The 13,946-nt window shown below is 36.0% G+C and overlaps 1 long non-coding RNA gene across 1 annotated transcript in view; it reads right to left on the bottom strand.

The window, feature by feature from the left end:
- Window positions 1-13,088, bottom strand: part of LOC141451405 (uncharacterized) — a 33,050-nt gene extending 19,962 nt beyond the window's left edge. Inside the window, exon 1 of the long non-coding RNA XR_012456748.1 lies at window positions 12,499-13,088. This is a non-coding gene — a long non-coding RNA (uncharacterized lncRNA). The remainder of the gene's footprint in view (window positions 1-12,498) is intronic.
- Between the last annotated feature and the right edge of the window lie 858 nt (window positions 13,089-13,946).

The following is a 13,946-nucleotide window of genomic DNA, read 5'->3' as shown; positions in this document are numbered from 1 at the left end:
TGAGATAAATGGCTCATTGTTCTTTCCATCAATTCTTTAAGTGTTTGACTGTAACTGTTTCCATGTCTGAAATTCCTTAAGGTGAAGCGTGTTGTGATTAGATTGAACTCCAGTGAGTTAAAATTTAATTTCTATTTCTGAAACCAGATTGATAACAGGATAGATGGGAGACCCAAAATTCGTTGGAAGCGCTGTATAAAGAAAAGTGGCCAGACTAAATGATTGTTTAAAATGACTACATGCTAATTTGCCCACTTCATTCGTGAAAAGCCCAAAAATTAGAATAGACCAGAGATGGCAATTCAAACCCTGTTAAATATTCAAACTTCTTTAAAAATTAAACGTTGAAACATTAAATAGAAATCATAATTAATTAAAAAAAAATTGTTTTTCCCCCCTGAGTATAAATTAGCGAAAAAGGTATTTAATATTTAGATAATTAGTACCAATTTCCCTTGATGAAAACTTTATTCTCCATGATGAACAATAAAAGCGGTGCAAGGGACAAAGCTAGAGGGGCGTGGGGGTAAAATGAAAACCTAATCAACTTTGCTAATTGACGGGGAGGTGGTGTGGCTAAAATGTGAAAATTGGAATGTGAAATTTTCATATTAAATGGAAAGTGTTATCTAATTTTTGCAAAAACGGATTAGATTTTATAATGGGTACCGCCATTATCTTTCATTAGTTATAATGAAAATTAGGCGCGATTATCTTATAATGCTACATACATTATGGTTTAGTTATAGTTTGTATTCTATTTTTTAAAATGGTTAACATTATTAAGAACTTTTTGTAAAAAAACGTTAATATGTTTTACTGAAAACGTGAAAAATTACGCATACATTTTTGGGTATCAGATGTAAGCTTTTTTTACAAAAAAAAATTTCAAGAGACATTCTTATTTTGTTCCTGATCAGAACTTGCACCGAATCAAAACGATTTCCTTTTCTGCACTCGTAAAATCAGATTTTCAGGAATATTTTTATATTAAATTTCCTCTTAACTATTAGAAAAAAGATTCTGTTTTCAGAAGTTACAACCAAAATAGTTGTTCATATCTACCGAGTGTTTTAGCGAATGTTAAGATGTGGTAGTATAAATGGTTTTGGTATTTTTAGACTGGCATAGCTTCAGGGAAGCCAAGTTAGAATATAGAAGAGCTAGTCTACTTTTTCTTATATCCTAGAATTTAAAAAATACTTCTATTACAAAAGGTGGTAACAAGATAACTTTGGTTGATAATATACTTAGTGTACAATCATAAAATCAGATCCTTAGAATTTAGAAGACTCCTACAAACATGTATTCCCGAATTAATTACGATTTAAAAAAAAAGAAATTGTTCGCAATACTTCCGCTTAAAAGCTGTAAGAGAAAGTGCATGAAAAAAAAAAAATCAAAAAAAGTTTATTGGTAAAAAAATTGATTCCTCAAATTAGAAGCTAAAAACCGTGTGAATAAATATCTAATTGATCCAATAGCAGATATCGAATACTGTCTCCCGATGAAAGCTGAGCTTGCCGACTATCTGGTAAAAGCGGTTTGCTAGCTACTTGAAGCGTGAATAGCAAAACCACCGTAATTTAACCGCTACTTTATATAAAGCTCTATACTATTAAGTTTCATATTTCCACACATTACTGAAGCTTTTTTATTAATAATAGTATAATTATTAAAAGAGTTTTTAAATGTAGTAATTACTAAAAAGTTGATCGATTGGTTTGGTCTTTGAAAATGAAATATTCTGAAATTTAGAATTAATTTATGGCTATTTCCTTTATAATCAACATTTGAACTCGTAAATATTGTAATCGTAAAGTAGAAAGTGGTCAATAATTTCCGTTTGTCCATTGCTTTTTTTAATTAAGGTGCGTCAACAATTTGAGGTCATAAGGAGTCTTTGTCAATGACGGCATCAAGACAGTGTTTTATCGTTACAATCAATATTCCCATTACTGGACGATAAGATGTAGATGCTCGTGGAATATGCAAATCGATTGGCAAACTTGTACATCATTGTCCATTAGTACACTTAAAGTAACACACACTTTTTTCTGTTAACTGGCCGCCTAGAACAGAGAAAATAGCCCAACTTTCTTTGGCCATGCACCGCTTGGAGATATTAAATCTATTGGTGGCTAAAGTCGGTCTTTTAAAAGTCATCCTCACTTATTTTATGGCCACTCTCTACACAAATCTAACGTTACTCGATGATGGTTGAAATTTATTGAAACAAGGATTATTATAAAACTAGTTTTGCGCGAGTTGAGGCTGTTAATGGAAGAGGTAAAGTCTCATAACGTGGCTGATACTTAGTGAGCGAACAGAAATCGAGATAGAGATGAGGAGAGGCTGTAAGCAAAAGCCCCCCCGCCGAAAGTATGAAGGGTGTAAATTCTAGTGGCAAGCTCTTTTCCATAAGAGTTAGAAGTTAAAATTAATTAATATTACCGGTGCTAGAGGAGGGTGGAGAAGCCTGGAAGTTGATGGGGTCGCGGCGTCAGACGGGGCCAGTGCAAGGGGTGCGGGAGAATTGCGACGTCAGACAGCGGCGTACTCCTCTAGATATGGATGGGAAAACTTCTGAAACTTTCTACATCACTGATATAGAGTGTGCGGACGGAGGACGTCATCGTTACTGTTGCGTCATATTTTATACATTAAATTAAAGTCTACTTTCTAGCCGGCAAAGAGTTCAGAATTCTGCACCAGAAGGGAACGACAGCCGTCTCTGTATCTGCCACTGAATTATATTTCTTATTTATCCACCCTTTGCTTAATTATTCTAAAAGTTTCTGCCTTCATCAGTTTTCATTTTATTTCCAACTTTGTTACGAAACTAGTAATTTTGTAAATTTAAATTCTTTATTTCCTTTTAAAGAATACTGATTTGGGCAAAAATATTGGAAAACCGGAAGAAAAGCTTTTCCGAGTGAAAACGGAGAGGGGCTGGTTTGACTTCGGTCTACAGTAATTTATTTTTATTTTACTGTCTTGCCAAATGGATTTTGATGAAGGAATAGATTCCTTGTAATTTGGCATTTTTGTGTAATTAACGGTCTTTAGTGTTCGTTACATGTATCTATTTATTTCCATATCATAAAAAACTTTCAATGAATTCATAATTCACCAAATTATTCAGGTTTTACAAAAATTTAATTCAACCTTCCCCTTAATCTAGCAAAATGTGGTTGAAAATATCCTGGTGCAAGTAGTTTGCTGGGCCCGCCATTCCCTTCTTATGTCTTTCCCCAAAATTTAATAAAGGAATTCATTATACTAACTCCTTGCTTGACTTCATACCTCCAAACTATATTAATAATAAAGGAAATATTTCTCCATTATTTAATATGATATATCCTGGAGCCATGGAATATAGGAAAGTGTGCACGTCTGGTGTGGAGGAAGCCCCAGGATGGCATTTAATAAGAATGGACCGTACAGCCTACCTGCCACGTTTCCTTGGATATGGGGGTGGGAATAACGCCTCTACCTTCTATACCCCTAGAAAAGCTAGCTCCCTCTATCTCCACCGCACCTATTTAAAACTCATCCTTCATATCCCTAGGAATAGTTAGACGTGACCTATGTTGTCCGTCTCTCCAGTCTTCTCCTTGTGAAGTTCTGTATACAATATGGAAGGTATTCTTCCATGGTTACTGCACTTATTAGGTATTTAATGATCTCAAATTAAATTTTCACCTACCAGCTTCATTAACCAGCTTATGTTTTATTCATCGTTTTATTCATTCAATAGGAGTTGTTTATTTTTAAGAAAACGCGTATTTAATTGAAATTCTTTTCTTTATTTTAATTTTTCTTTAAGAAACTAATAATGACGATCTAATTGATGAGTTAATTTATGAACAAGAATTCAGTTTTAGTTTTCATGCGGATCTGCTTCAAAAGAACAATTTAAATATTCGGATGAACATTTTTATTATAGAGAATCAAAGGCGCCGCGGTAGCCGAGTGGTTAGAGGCGAGACCTGTAAAGCTAATATCTATTGTGGTACTGGATTCCCATTTCCCGGTATAGACCTTGGATTTTATTCAATGATTAATATGAGAAATTTACAGTAAAGTATGTTGTGCTAGTCGCCTCCGTCCAAGGCACCTAAATTGGTAGTTGGACGTAAAGCACGCCTGAAAAAGTAGGCAATTACTACTACTATTTATTAGGAAGAATCAAAACCCATTTCTGCATCTACTTCTATGCCAATTTTGGGTTCCTTAAACTAATTTGGAAGACTAAAAAATTAGTTGGAGTTTTTCTGAGCCTTGGGCCAATAAAAGAAGGAAAAGTAGCTACCGAATCCTCCACTGTAAGACATCCGAAAATTGACCAGTTTTATTTTACTCTTTGTCCTCAAAATTCCCACAGTCTCCATTCTTGCCAACTCTCTCTACGTTATAGGGGCTTAATTCTAGTCTTTGAATCCTGATGCCAAGATTTTTTTTTTTTTTAGTCCTACAACGATGCTTAAGTGTGGAGGGTAACTGGGCCTAGACCTGTACTGGATTATTATTTTTAAGCCCTTTTAGTGAAATTGTCTGCTAAGGAAACTCATTTAGCTTTAAAATTGAAATATAGAGTAAAGTTTCAAGTGAAAGAAAAACATAGTGAGGCGTTGCACAATAAAGCCTCTACATTTACTCTGATATCTTTGCCAAGGAATGAAAAATGCAAGATAACAATGAGAGAGCAAGAAAAAAAAAATGTAATTTTACGAAGTAATCGATGCTGTTAACTTATTCTCGTCCTTAAGACTGCATTTAAGTGGCTTTGTCTGAAGATATTATGAACCTAAGATCGCCTGATTCTGTGCTTCCATTAAGAGGACCCGAAAAACAGACGGAAGAGAAGTATGCGACAGAATATGAAAAACTGAAGATAAGAGTAGAGCTCGCACGAGGTAGAATCCCAGGTGTTGGCAATTGTTGAGGAAGCACGAGCTTTTGCCATGGATAGAAGACACTGGAATCCTTAAATTTCACTTCCAAAAAACGTGGAGGCTAAATTCTATGTTACTGTAGGGGGTAACACATATAAATTTATACGTCAATAAATTATACAAGTGATATCCAATAGTGAACGTTATTATTGCATAAGAAGAGTTTGTTGTTGTGGAGTAACGCCTATATATACTGTTTAGATTGTGTTTGCAAGTAAGATAACAATAGTTAGATAAAGAGAAATGGGAATATAGCTTGGGTGGCGATGATACTCTGCCACTTCCAGTTGGATAGGGAAAGGAGGTCTGGTTGGGTAGTTTCTTGTTTGCATAAGAAAAGAGACGCTTTCTAGAGAGATGGTGATAAGGATGAAATACTTGAGACGACGGCAAGGCAGAAGTAGCAATGTACTCGTGGTGGCTGTAAGAGAGAAACAGCAGAGAAAGGACTTGTCACCAGAAGGCAGAGTGCCACGTAGTCCAAATAAATTATGCATATGTCGTGGTAAGTTGGATGGTAGTCGAAGACACTGGTAGCGGCGACAATGGGAAGCCGCAGGAACTGACATCTCTACTTCGACTTCTTCTTCATCACCGAAGCGACCTCCAACTGTTAGAACGTCCTCCCCTCCATTATATATATATATATATATACACATAATACTCAGCTCTAGTTTATTCTATAACAATTTCAGCTCGGAAGAAAATAGTTTGGCCAAACAGGAACAAGTGTCTACAGGAGAAAGAGAATTATATAGTTAGAAGAGGAAGTGTCCCTAGCTGCTCAGCAACCGAAACTCCTACTACCACCAACTTCCACCCTGAACAGCTTTGGCCAGCCTGACTTTCTTCCTGGCCGCATCTTAACTTCCTCTCTTTCCTGTGGGCAGCTTCCTCACTTTTCACTTCCGTTATGATCGTAACAACAGAGTGTTTCCTATCTCTAGAGCGCTTTGAAAGTTTATATTTCCTCTTTTATAGTTTGCAGTGTAATATTTTGAAGAAGAGTTAGTTAGTTAGTCGACGGCCTTCTGTATATTCTATAAGATAAGGTTCATGATGCACGAACTGTAATAATATGTAGCACCTATTAAATACCTTTTGTTTTCTATATAACGTACGCCATTGTTTTCTGTTCAGTTCTTATCTTCCGTTTCCTCTCTGCCACATCTTAAACATACTATCTGTTTCGCTAATCTCTTTTTATGCAAATATATTATAATGTCACCAGAATTTATCTTCGTCAGACCTTTCTATCTTATTTCTACTTAGATGACCACCTGTCATTAATAAGTTTTATTCGATTAAATGAAATATAGTGCTTTTTTAAAAAAAATACGCTATTAAAAGATTTTAAAGGGATACGGAGAACGTGGGCTAAGAGGGTAGCAATTAAACATGCAGCATCAAATCCAAGTTTTTAATTGTTAAAGAAATTTCATCAATGGTTTTAAGAGAAAATAGAATGCCATTCTAATTATAAGAATTTGTTTTTGTAATCACAGTGCCAGAGAAGTTTATTGTAATTTGGATTCCGGCCTGGCTCTTATGACTCTGGATTAATCGAGTAAATTTTATTCTTGCACCTTCCATTGTAATTTTGTGTATGTGTTAGTTAGATAATACAGTATTTTGTGAGATTCAACTCTCTAGAAGTGAGTTTTCCCTTTTCCAGAAGACTAAGGGAGTTAATGAAAACCAAATAAGGGATTTAAACGAGAGGAAAACGGCTAGGCTACTGAACGAATAAGGATAGAGCCGTGGGGAGGTGGAAACGAATAGAGCCCCATCTCCCTGCTATAGCCAACGTCCTTAGTGGTACACCCTGGGGTGTAATCCTTAGTGTTTAACTTGGACGCCATTTTGTCTGTATATAGTTAAAGAGAAAATTGTAGAGGATCCAATGTTGTCTATAGTAGATGTGTTGGTATATTCAGGGTTTTGGAGTTTTAGTTTAAACATGGAGGCGGAGAAAGAGCTTAGTTTGAACTCTCTTCTACTCCTCTCTGTCTCTCTCTCTCTCGGCTCAAGCCGTTTTCTTTACTGTATAGGATAGAAGTATAAGGAGAAAAGAGACATGATGGAGTTTTAGCGCTGGAGATGAAGAAGTACCAGTTGGGAGCGGTACCAATGTGAAGGAGGTGGTTGGAGGCTGTTGGTTGGGCGGATATTTCAATTTAAAGTTGATGTTGTTCTTACAATTTAAAGTTGCCTATGTTCAACAGGATTTTCTAACAGACGCACAAACTGCAAACTAGCAAACTCTCTCACTTACACACGCGCACACTGGGAGGGAGCAGAGAGATGCCCCAACCATGTTGCCGTATTTTGTTTGTACTTATAAAACATGGTTAGTTCTTCTTCATATGCATCGACTTCGTTATACGTATACACTTCTAACTTCCTCGCCAAGTAGTAAAGCTTTTGCTTTTCCCTTACATCCAACACACTGGAGGAAGGAAAGAGAGCATAAGGAAACAAAGTTTTGGGGGGCTGCGGTAGATGGAGAAGTTACACAAGATAGAAAACGAACCACTCAGATTTCCCACGTAGATGGGAAACACCGCCTCCGCGTACACACTGTAGACCAGAAAAGGAAAGCCACCAACACGCCCAGCTTTGCATATGTTTAAAACGTCCTTTGAATAACTTTGCCAAGATTAAACGGAAAGTTGTAAACGCAAACTATATATGTATGTGTTTGTATATATGTATGTTATGAGGATGAGTTAAAGAGTTTTCTTCAAGGTATATTATGTTTGTGTGAGTTTTATAACGAACAGAGCTATGTGGCAGGGGGTTGTGCCTCGTGTTGGTTGTTACAAGAAGCTTCTTATTTGGAGGTGATGGTGCGGGGAGTTTTCTTGAGCTTGGGCAGAAGTGTAGAAAGACGAGGGACCTGGGCGCAAAGGAAAAGCGATGTATGAAATAACAAAGTAGGAGACTAGACGCTAACAAAGAAAACACACCGAAACACACACAAAGTCCTTACTCTCCCCCCACCATATTCACACAGTACACCCTCCAGGGGCCAAGAAATTTACCTGCATTTTGATTAGACGCTAAGAAACTCAAGTCCTCCCAGGACCCACGAACAGTTCAGCATTCCTCGCAGCAAACTCACTTCTTCTACTAGTACTTTCTCCTTCCCCCCCCGTACAAACTAAACCCACACCCCCTCCAAGGATTCTCTCCTTCCTTATTCTCCCTCCTCTCTAACTCATCTTACATTCTATCTCTATCTAACCTCTCGTATACTCCAGGACCTCTGTCTTTGTTCCAGCCTTCTTGAATGTATAATGAACTCTGCCGGCTAAATTACTGGTCCTTTGTGACTAAGTATTCCCCCCACTACCAACCCTCTTCTACGCTTCACCATCTTATATCGCATAAAATAAGACACGAACAAACATACTTCCTCTTACGTCACACTCATAGAAATTACCATCAACTTGTGAACTTAGAAAACTATATGCATTTTCTCTTTTATAAATATTATTCGTAAATTTTCAGTTATTTTAATTTTTGTATTTTGCTGACAAAAATTTAGTTTTAAATTGTTGATCGGAAATGCGAATTTAGAGAATAGGCATTCTCGAGTCGTTTGCAATTTTGTTTTTTGTCGTTTTTTAGACATAATATTATTCCCCGTAAGAAGAAATCATTATAAACGGACAGATTTTCGATTAATGAGATTTTACCGAAGATATCTGATTCCTATTCTGAGATTTTTCAGCTCGAAAAAGTGGTTTAACAAAGTTTATGTTCCACATCTCAAAAAAAAACTTAGTACCCACTAATTGACGCGATCAAAAAGGTTTTGGTCCAAACCTTTAATTAATACTTAAGTAATTCCTATATTGTTTCAGGCGGGCTTCATCACTAACTACCTAATTAGATGCCCCAGACGGGAGACAACTAGCAAACGTACTTTACTATAAATCTCTCATATTAACTACAAGATAAAATCCAAGTCCTAGAACGGGAATCGAACCCTACATCTTAGCATGAAGAGCCTCCGCTTCTAAGGTCATATCGTGGCCCTTACCAGATTTCTACACCTTTTATTCAAAATATTTACCCAGTAACTTTGATTGATTAAGATGCCCATCATTGGCTAGGGAGTGTGGTTGGAATTCTTTCTGAAGTGCCGATTCTGTGTTTTATTTTGAGACGCGACAACATCTGGGGGGGGGTTATTGGGGCATATCCGGAGACATTTTTTCTCTTCAGTGCACTACCGGCATTCCCTGAGAGACAACACTGTCCAGCTTCTAGGAAAAGTAAAATTCAAGGGCAACGAATAACTTTTCCCTTTTCTTTTCTATTCTTATTTATAATTAGACTAATGATTTTCAACAGAATATTGGCCAGAATTAGTAAACAATAATTAAGAAATTGTTTGTTTCAAGTTAACTTTATAATTAACATGATTTGTTGAATGACATGTTTTGATAAATTTGTAATCCAACAAAGTTCCATGAGAGTGTAAGTACTTCCAACTTTATTTTCTTACAGCTCGCCAGCTAATTTGTAAAGTTTCGAAATAAGTTTGACTTTATAATTGGCAATTAAAGAGAGGAAGTCCTGTCTAAGCTGTAGAAGACATATTGATTGTTTTTTATTAAATCCGAAATGAAACGTACTTGCTTGAAATTTTTTTGCGTTGTAATAATTAATTTCTCTGATACGTGATTTGCGGGTACCTTTTTTGGGATTTAACTAGCCCTTATACTTAACTTTCTAAAATGAAATCTTTTATTAAGAAGATTAAAATACTGTTCACCTTCTTCATATCTCTTGTAAATGTAAAGTTTTACAATCTCGCAATTGTTTTATTTTGAGTTTTTTCCCAGAAGTAAACGTTTTAAGGTTAGCAGAATAAGAAAACATAATTTTCCTTTATAATATCCTCAATATTTTTCTTTTTCATTCAATTCAATAAATGAAATCTTAGCCGTAGACCGAGAATCTAGTTCTGCAATACCCGCAATACATCTTAGCTTTGTGGGTCTAGCCTATAGCCGCTCGGTTACCGTGGCGCCTCGTATAATAGTAATAATATTAATTAATAAAGGGAAGGGATTAGCTATGCGGTTAGCATACTGGACTCCCACGCGGAGGTCCCGGGTTCGAATCCAGCTGTTGACCCTTAGATTTTCTCTTCCTAAGAGCTTCTTACAGCTCACTGTCCAGTGATGGACAGTGTTGTCTGTAACGAGTGGACACTGTCCGGAGGCCGGTAGTGCACTGGAAAAAGCTCCGGGCGCCAATAACCATAGATGTTGACGCGCCTTAAATAAAAAAATTAAAATAAAGAATCATTTTCCTTTTCCATTGGTGCTGAAAAAAAAAATAATCGATTCACTTAAGTGATACCCGGTTGGCTGATTTTTGACCAAAACTCTCAAAGAAGAGTCTCCTATTTTGGAGTATAATGATGCACTATGAACTTCAAGAGCTATTGAGTCTTGCCTTTGAGTCCAGCAATCAAACTGAATATTGCATTCAAACTTTGTGCAGTTTTGTCACGTCTTTCAGTCGTACAAATCTCAATGGGGGAGACATGTATTTCTGCATACAACATTTTAAATTTCAAATTATCTCAAAACATTGAGTTTTTTTATTTTATAAAAAGTGATTTTAATAAATTCCAAACAATATAAACAGAACGGTATAAAATTGAAGCAATTAAATTAAATTTAAAATCTCTAATAGAGACACTGCACTACCGAATTCATACAAAATAAATCGATATGTTGCAACAAAGGGTAGGTTGGCTAATCCGTGCGCCATTTGTAGAGAGGCCTGTCCCTGCTGTAGCCCTTTATAAAGTGCACATCAGGCCCGGGCCGGTAATGGCGTCACAAACTGACCCCATTGATACGCCATTGTTGGGCCAATGCGCAATATTTCTAATTCTATCATTCTTTTCTATATTCTATTCATCCTAGTTTCAATTTTTAAAGCAAAAAATAAAAAATAAAACAAAGAAATAGGTGTGAAAAATACGTCAATATTTGGGGCAGATAAAATTTATTGTTAAAGTTTGATTAGCTTCCATGTGTGAGTAAGAGAGAGAGAGAGAGTCACAGAGAGAGAGGAGGAAGAGGGATGTAAAACATAGTACAACTCCAAAACGGGAAATCGCAGGAAGTTACTAAACATAATGTTTGAAATGATGAATCTATGCCATTATAAGTCTTGTTATTAACTTATATTTAAGTATAATGTACGATCTCATCTCGGTCTATTCTTAATAAAAATTAAATATTTAAGTCAAGCGCCATTATGCAGTTAATCATTTGAGCAGAAGTATGAGTGATCACACATTTTTATTATTAATAAACTTAATATATGCATTTCATAAATAATAATAATAATAATAATAAAATCAATGCAAAAACCATATCGATACCTTACTACGCATTATTATTATTATTATTTTTAAAACCATGAATTAGTAATATTATGCATCCTGGAGATAGAAAGAGCGGGATGGAAGTGGAGGTTGGTGGTATTTTAGTCCAGTGAACTGAACTGGAGTCACGCTTGCACCTAGGAAGTACAACCCACCCCTCCTTGCTTTGAGTGTGAACTAATCGATTGGCTGTGTGAGCGCATCTTTCTAACTGCGCTGCTATCGACCATTCTGGAAGAATGTTGTTATAATAATAACAAATCGGTCAATTAGAGATCGATTATTTAAAATTATTTACAAAATAATTGAATATAAATATTTGTTTGCTATTTAGAGATGTAGAATAATATCTATGTGTGACAGAGAGACATTATGATTGGGAAAATTGATATTTTCATCCTTTATTGCGAAAAGTTTTTCCACAAAATTGCATCAAACTATAAGCCTACTTTATATTAGCGTTAATTAAAGTTAAAAGCAGTTTATTGGTAATTAGATGATGGTTCACTTCTAATAATTATTTCAAAAATCCTGAGAAACTAATAGTGTTTATTATTAACCTGAAAACCTGAGACTTTAAAAACAAAACACAAAAAAGCCAAAATAATAATAAAAAAAAAAGACTCTTAAAGAAAGAGGTTTTTATATTTACTATAAATGGGTGTGGAGGCTTGCGCAGTAGGGTTCTTTAAAACTGGTGGGCCAGGGATCTCATTGAAGGCGGGCTGGCGGTTGGGAAAAAGTCATGGCTTTAGTAAAATGCCCCCTCTCTGAATATTTGGTTGGAGGCGGTTGGAGGAGGTGGGTTAAAAAGGGGTGGTGGTGATGGTTTTAGTGCAGCCTTTAGAAAGAAAAGCGACTGCCGCCTCCGATTCTGGGGCAGAATCATTTCTACCTTGATGTTAGCTACTTGGTAGTTTGGAAAATGAGAGAATGGAAAAATTTGTTTTTCTTTTTTTTTGAAGGCGGTTAATGTTTATTTTTTGGAGTGTTTTGGTCATGATATTTTTTTAGAAATAGTAAAGATATGGAATTATTTAAAATTATTAGCTAAAAGTAAATAACAAGTAAGTGCATAGTAAATAAGAGTGTATATTAGATAAACTTTCTAAGCTGTACCTTTAGTTGGTCTGGATGATGTTTTCGAGCTGAGTGTGCAGCCAGTTAGGCCCCAGGTAATGGTGCAGCAGTAGAGTCCAGCTGAACGCCTTGCAGGTCTGAGCCAGGAATATGTAGCTGGGTGAAGGACAGCTATATAGGATGGTCTCTACTCGATCGAGACGTGCTCTGTACTGGTGTAGTGTGCCGCTGGACAGTCTCCCAAATCAATGCCTTGGTGGAGGGTTAGAGCTAAACACTCTCCGTAGCGTATTCTACAGCACAGCTGTGTGTCTATGTGTTAGAGCAATACGCGCACACTACCCTGACTGTAGTTATAGCACGCACACTATGGAGTAAGAGCGAGAGAGAGCCAAACACTCTCCAGTTCTCTCTGTGTATGTAGAGCTACAGACCACCCCAGATCCAGGAGGGGTGTATTATATAGCTCCCCCCACCCGCCGGCCCCTGGGCTTTGCTCAACTACACCCCGCCCCACTCCTAGAACTTCAGCCTCTCATAGACAAGACCACTATAATTCTCGGGCTATACTTTCCCCCTCTACCTTAACCTACTAACTGGACATTCACACCCCCGTCGTCTACCCCCTCCTAGCCAGTAACTAGTTTTCTCCAATAATAACAATCATAACAATAATAACGGATATGAAATCCACCCCAACTTGATGTAACGTCCCAGGCTATAAGCACCGTGGGAATTAAATCAACGAGATACAGAAAAAAACGTACATTTTTTAAATTATTTATTTCTTTAATTATAGAAGTTTTATATTTTATTGTATTTATTTAAAATTTATAATTTTAATTACTTTATAATAATATATTATTTATTTAAATATACAGGGTGTTCATTTTAAGACGGCTCAAATGCATTTCATGCTTAAACGGTTAATCTGAGCAAAAAATGCCTTCAAAGGCCTTCCTCAGATACAGAGAGCAGGTTTATAACCTCCTGGCTTTGAAGGCACAGTACATGCTTCACAAGTTGAGTAAAGGGCATTTATTTGATAAATTAAGGAATAAGTTTGATCCTTTAAATGAAAGATATTGATCACTTAAATATGTGGCAGGAGGTTTCCAATTTTTTTAGTAATTAAACGCACCTCTCCCAAAATTACCAAATAATTATTAAACCTTCTTGTTTTTAATAGATGTAAAATTAATTTTTAGCCATTTTGTGCATGCTCGAGAACATCTAAAGCTTTTAACATTTGATTTTTCTTAAAAAAAATCACTCGGAAAACGACTTATTTCCCGATATTAAGAAAAATATTAGCTTTACTGCCTTAACAATATTTTTAGTAGAAAGGGGATGAAAAAATACATAAAAATGACCTATCTCGTGCTCTTCTTTCTCTTTGATAACAAGTTAAAAAATTGAAATATGATTAATAAATACCAGATTTTGAAATGGCCTAGCACCTTTAATTTTAAAGATATCGAATTGCG

This window comes from Rhodnius prolixus, unplaced genomic scaffold (genome assembly GCF_049639745.1).
Source record: "Rhodnius prolixus isolate KJV_2025 unplaced genomic scaffold, Rpr scaffold_8, whole genome shotgun sequence".
Taxonomy (NCBI): domain Eukaryota; kingdom Metazoa; phylum Arthropoda; class Insecta; order Hemiptera; family Reduviidae; genus Rhodnius; species Rhodnius prolixus.
This window is presented reverse-complemented; position numbering and strand designations above follow the sequence as displayed.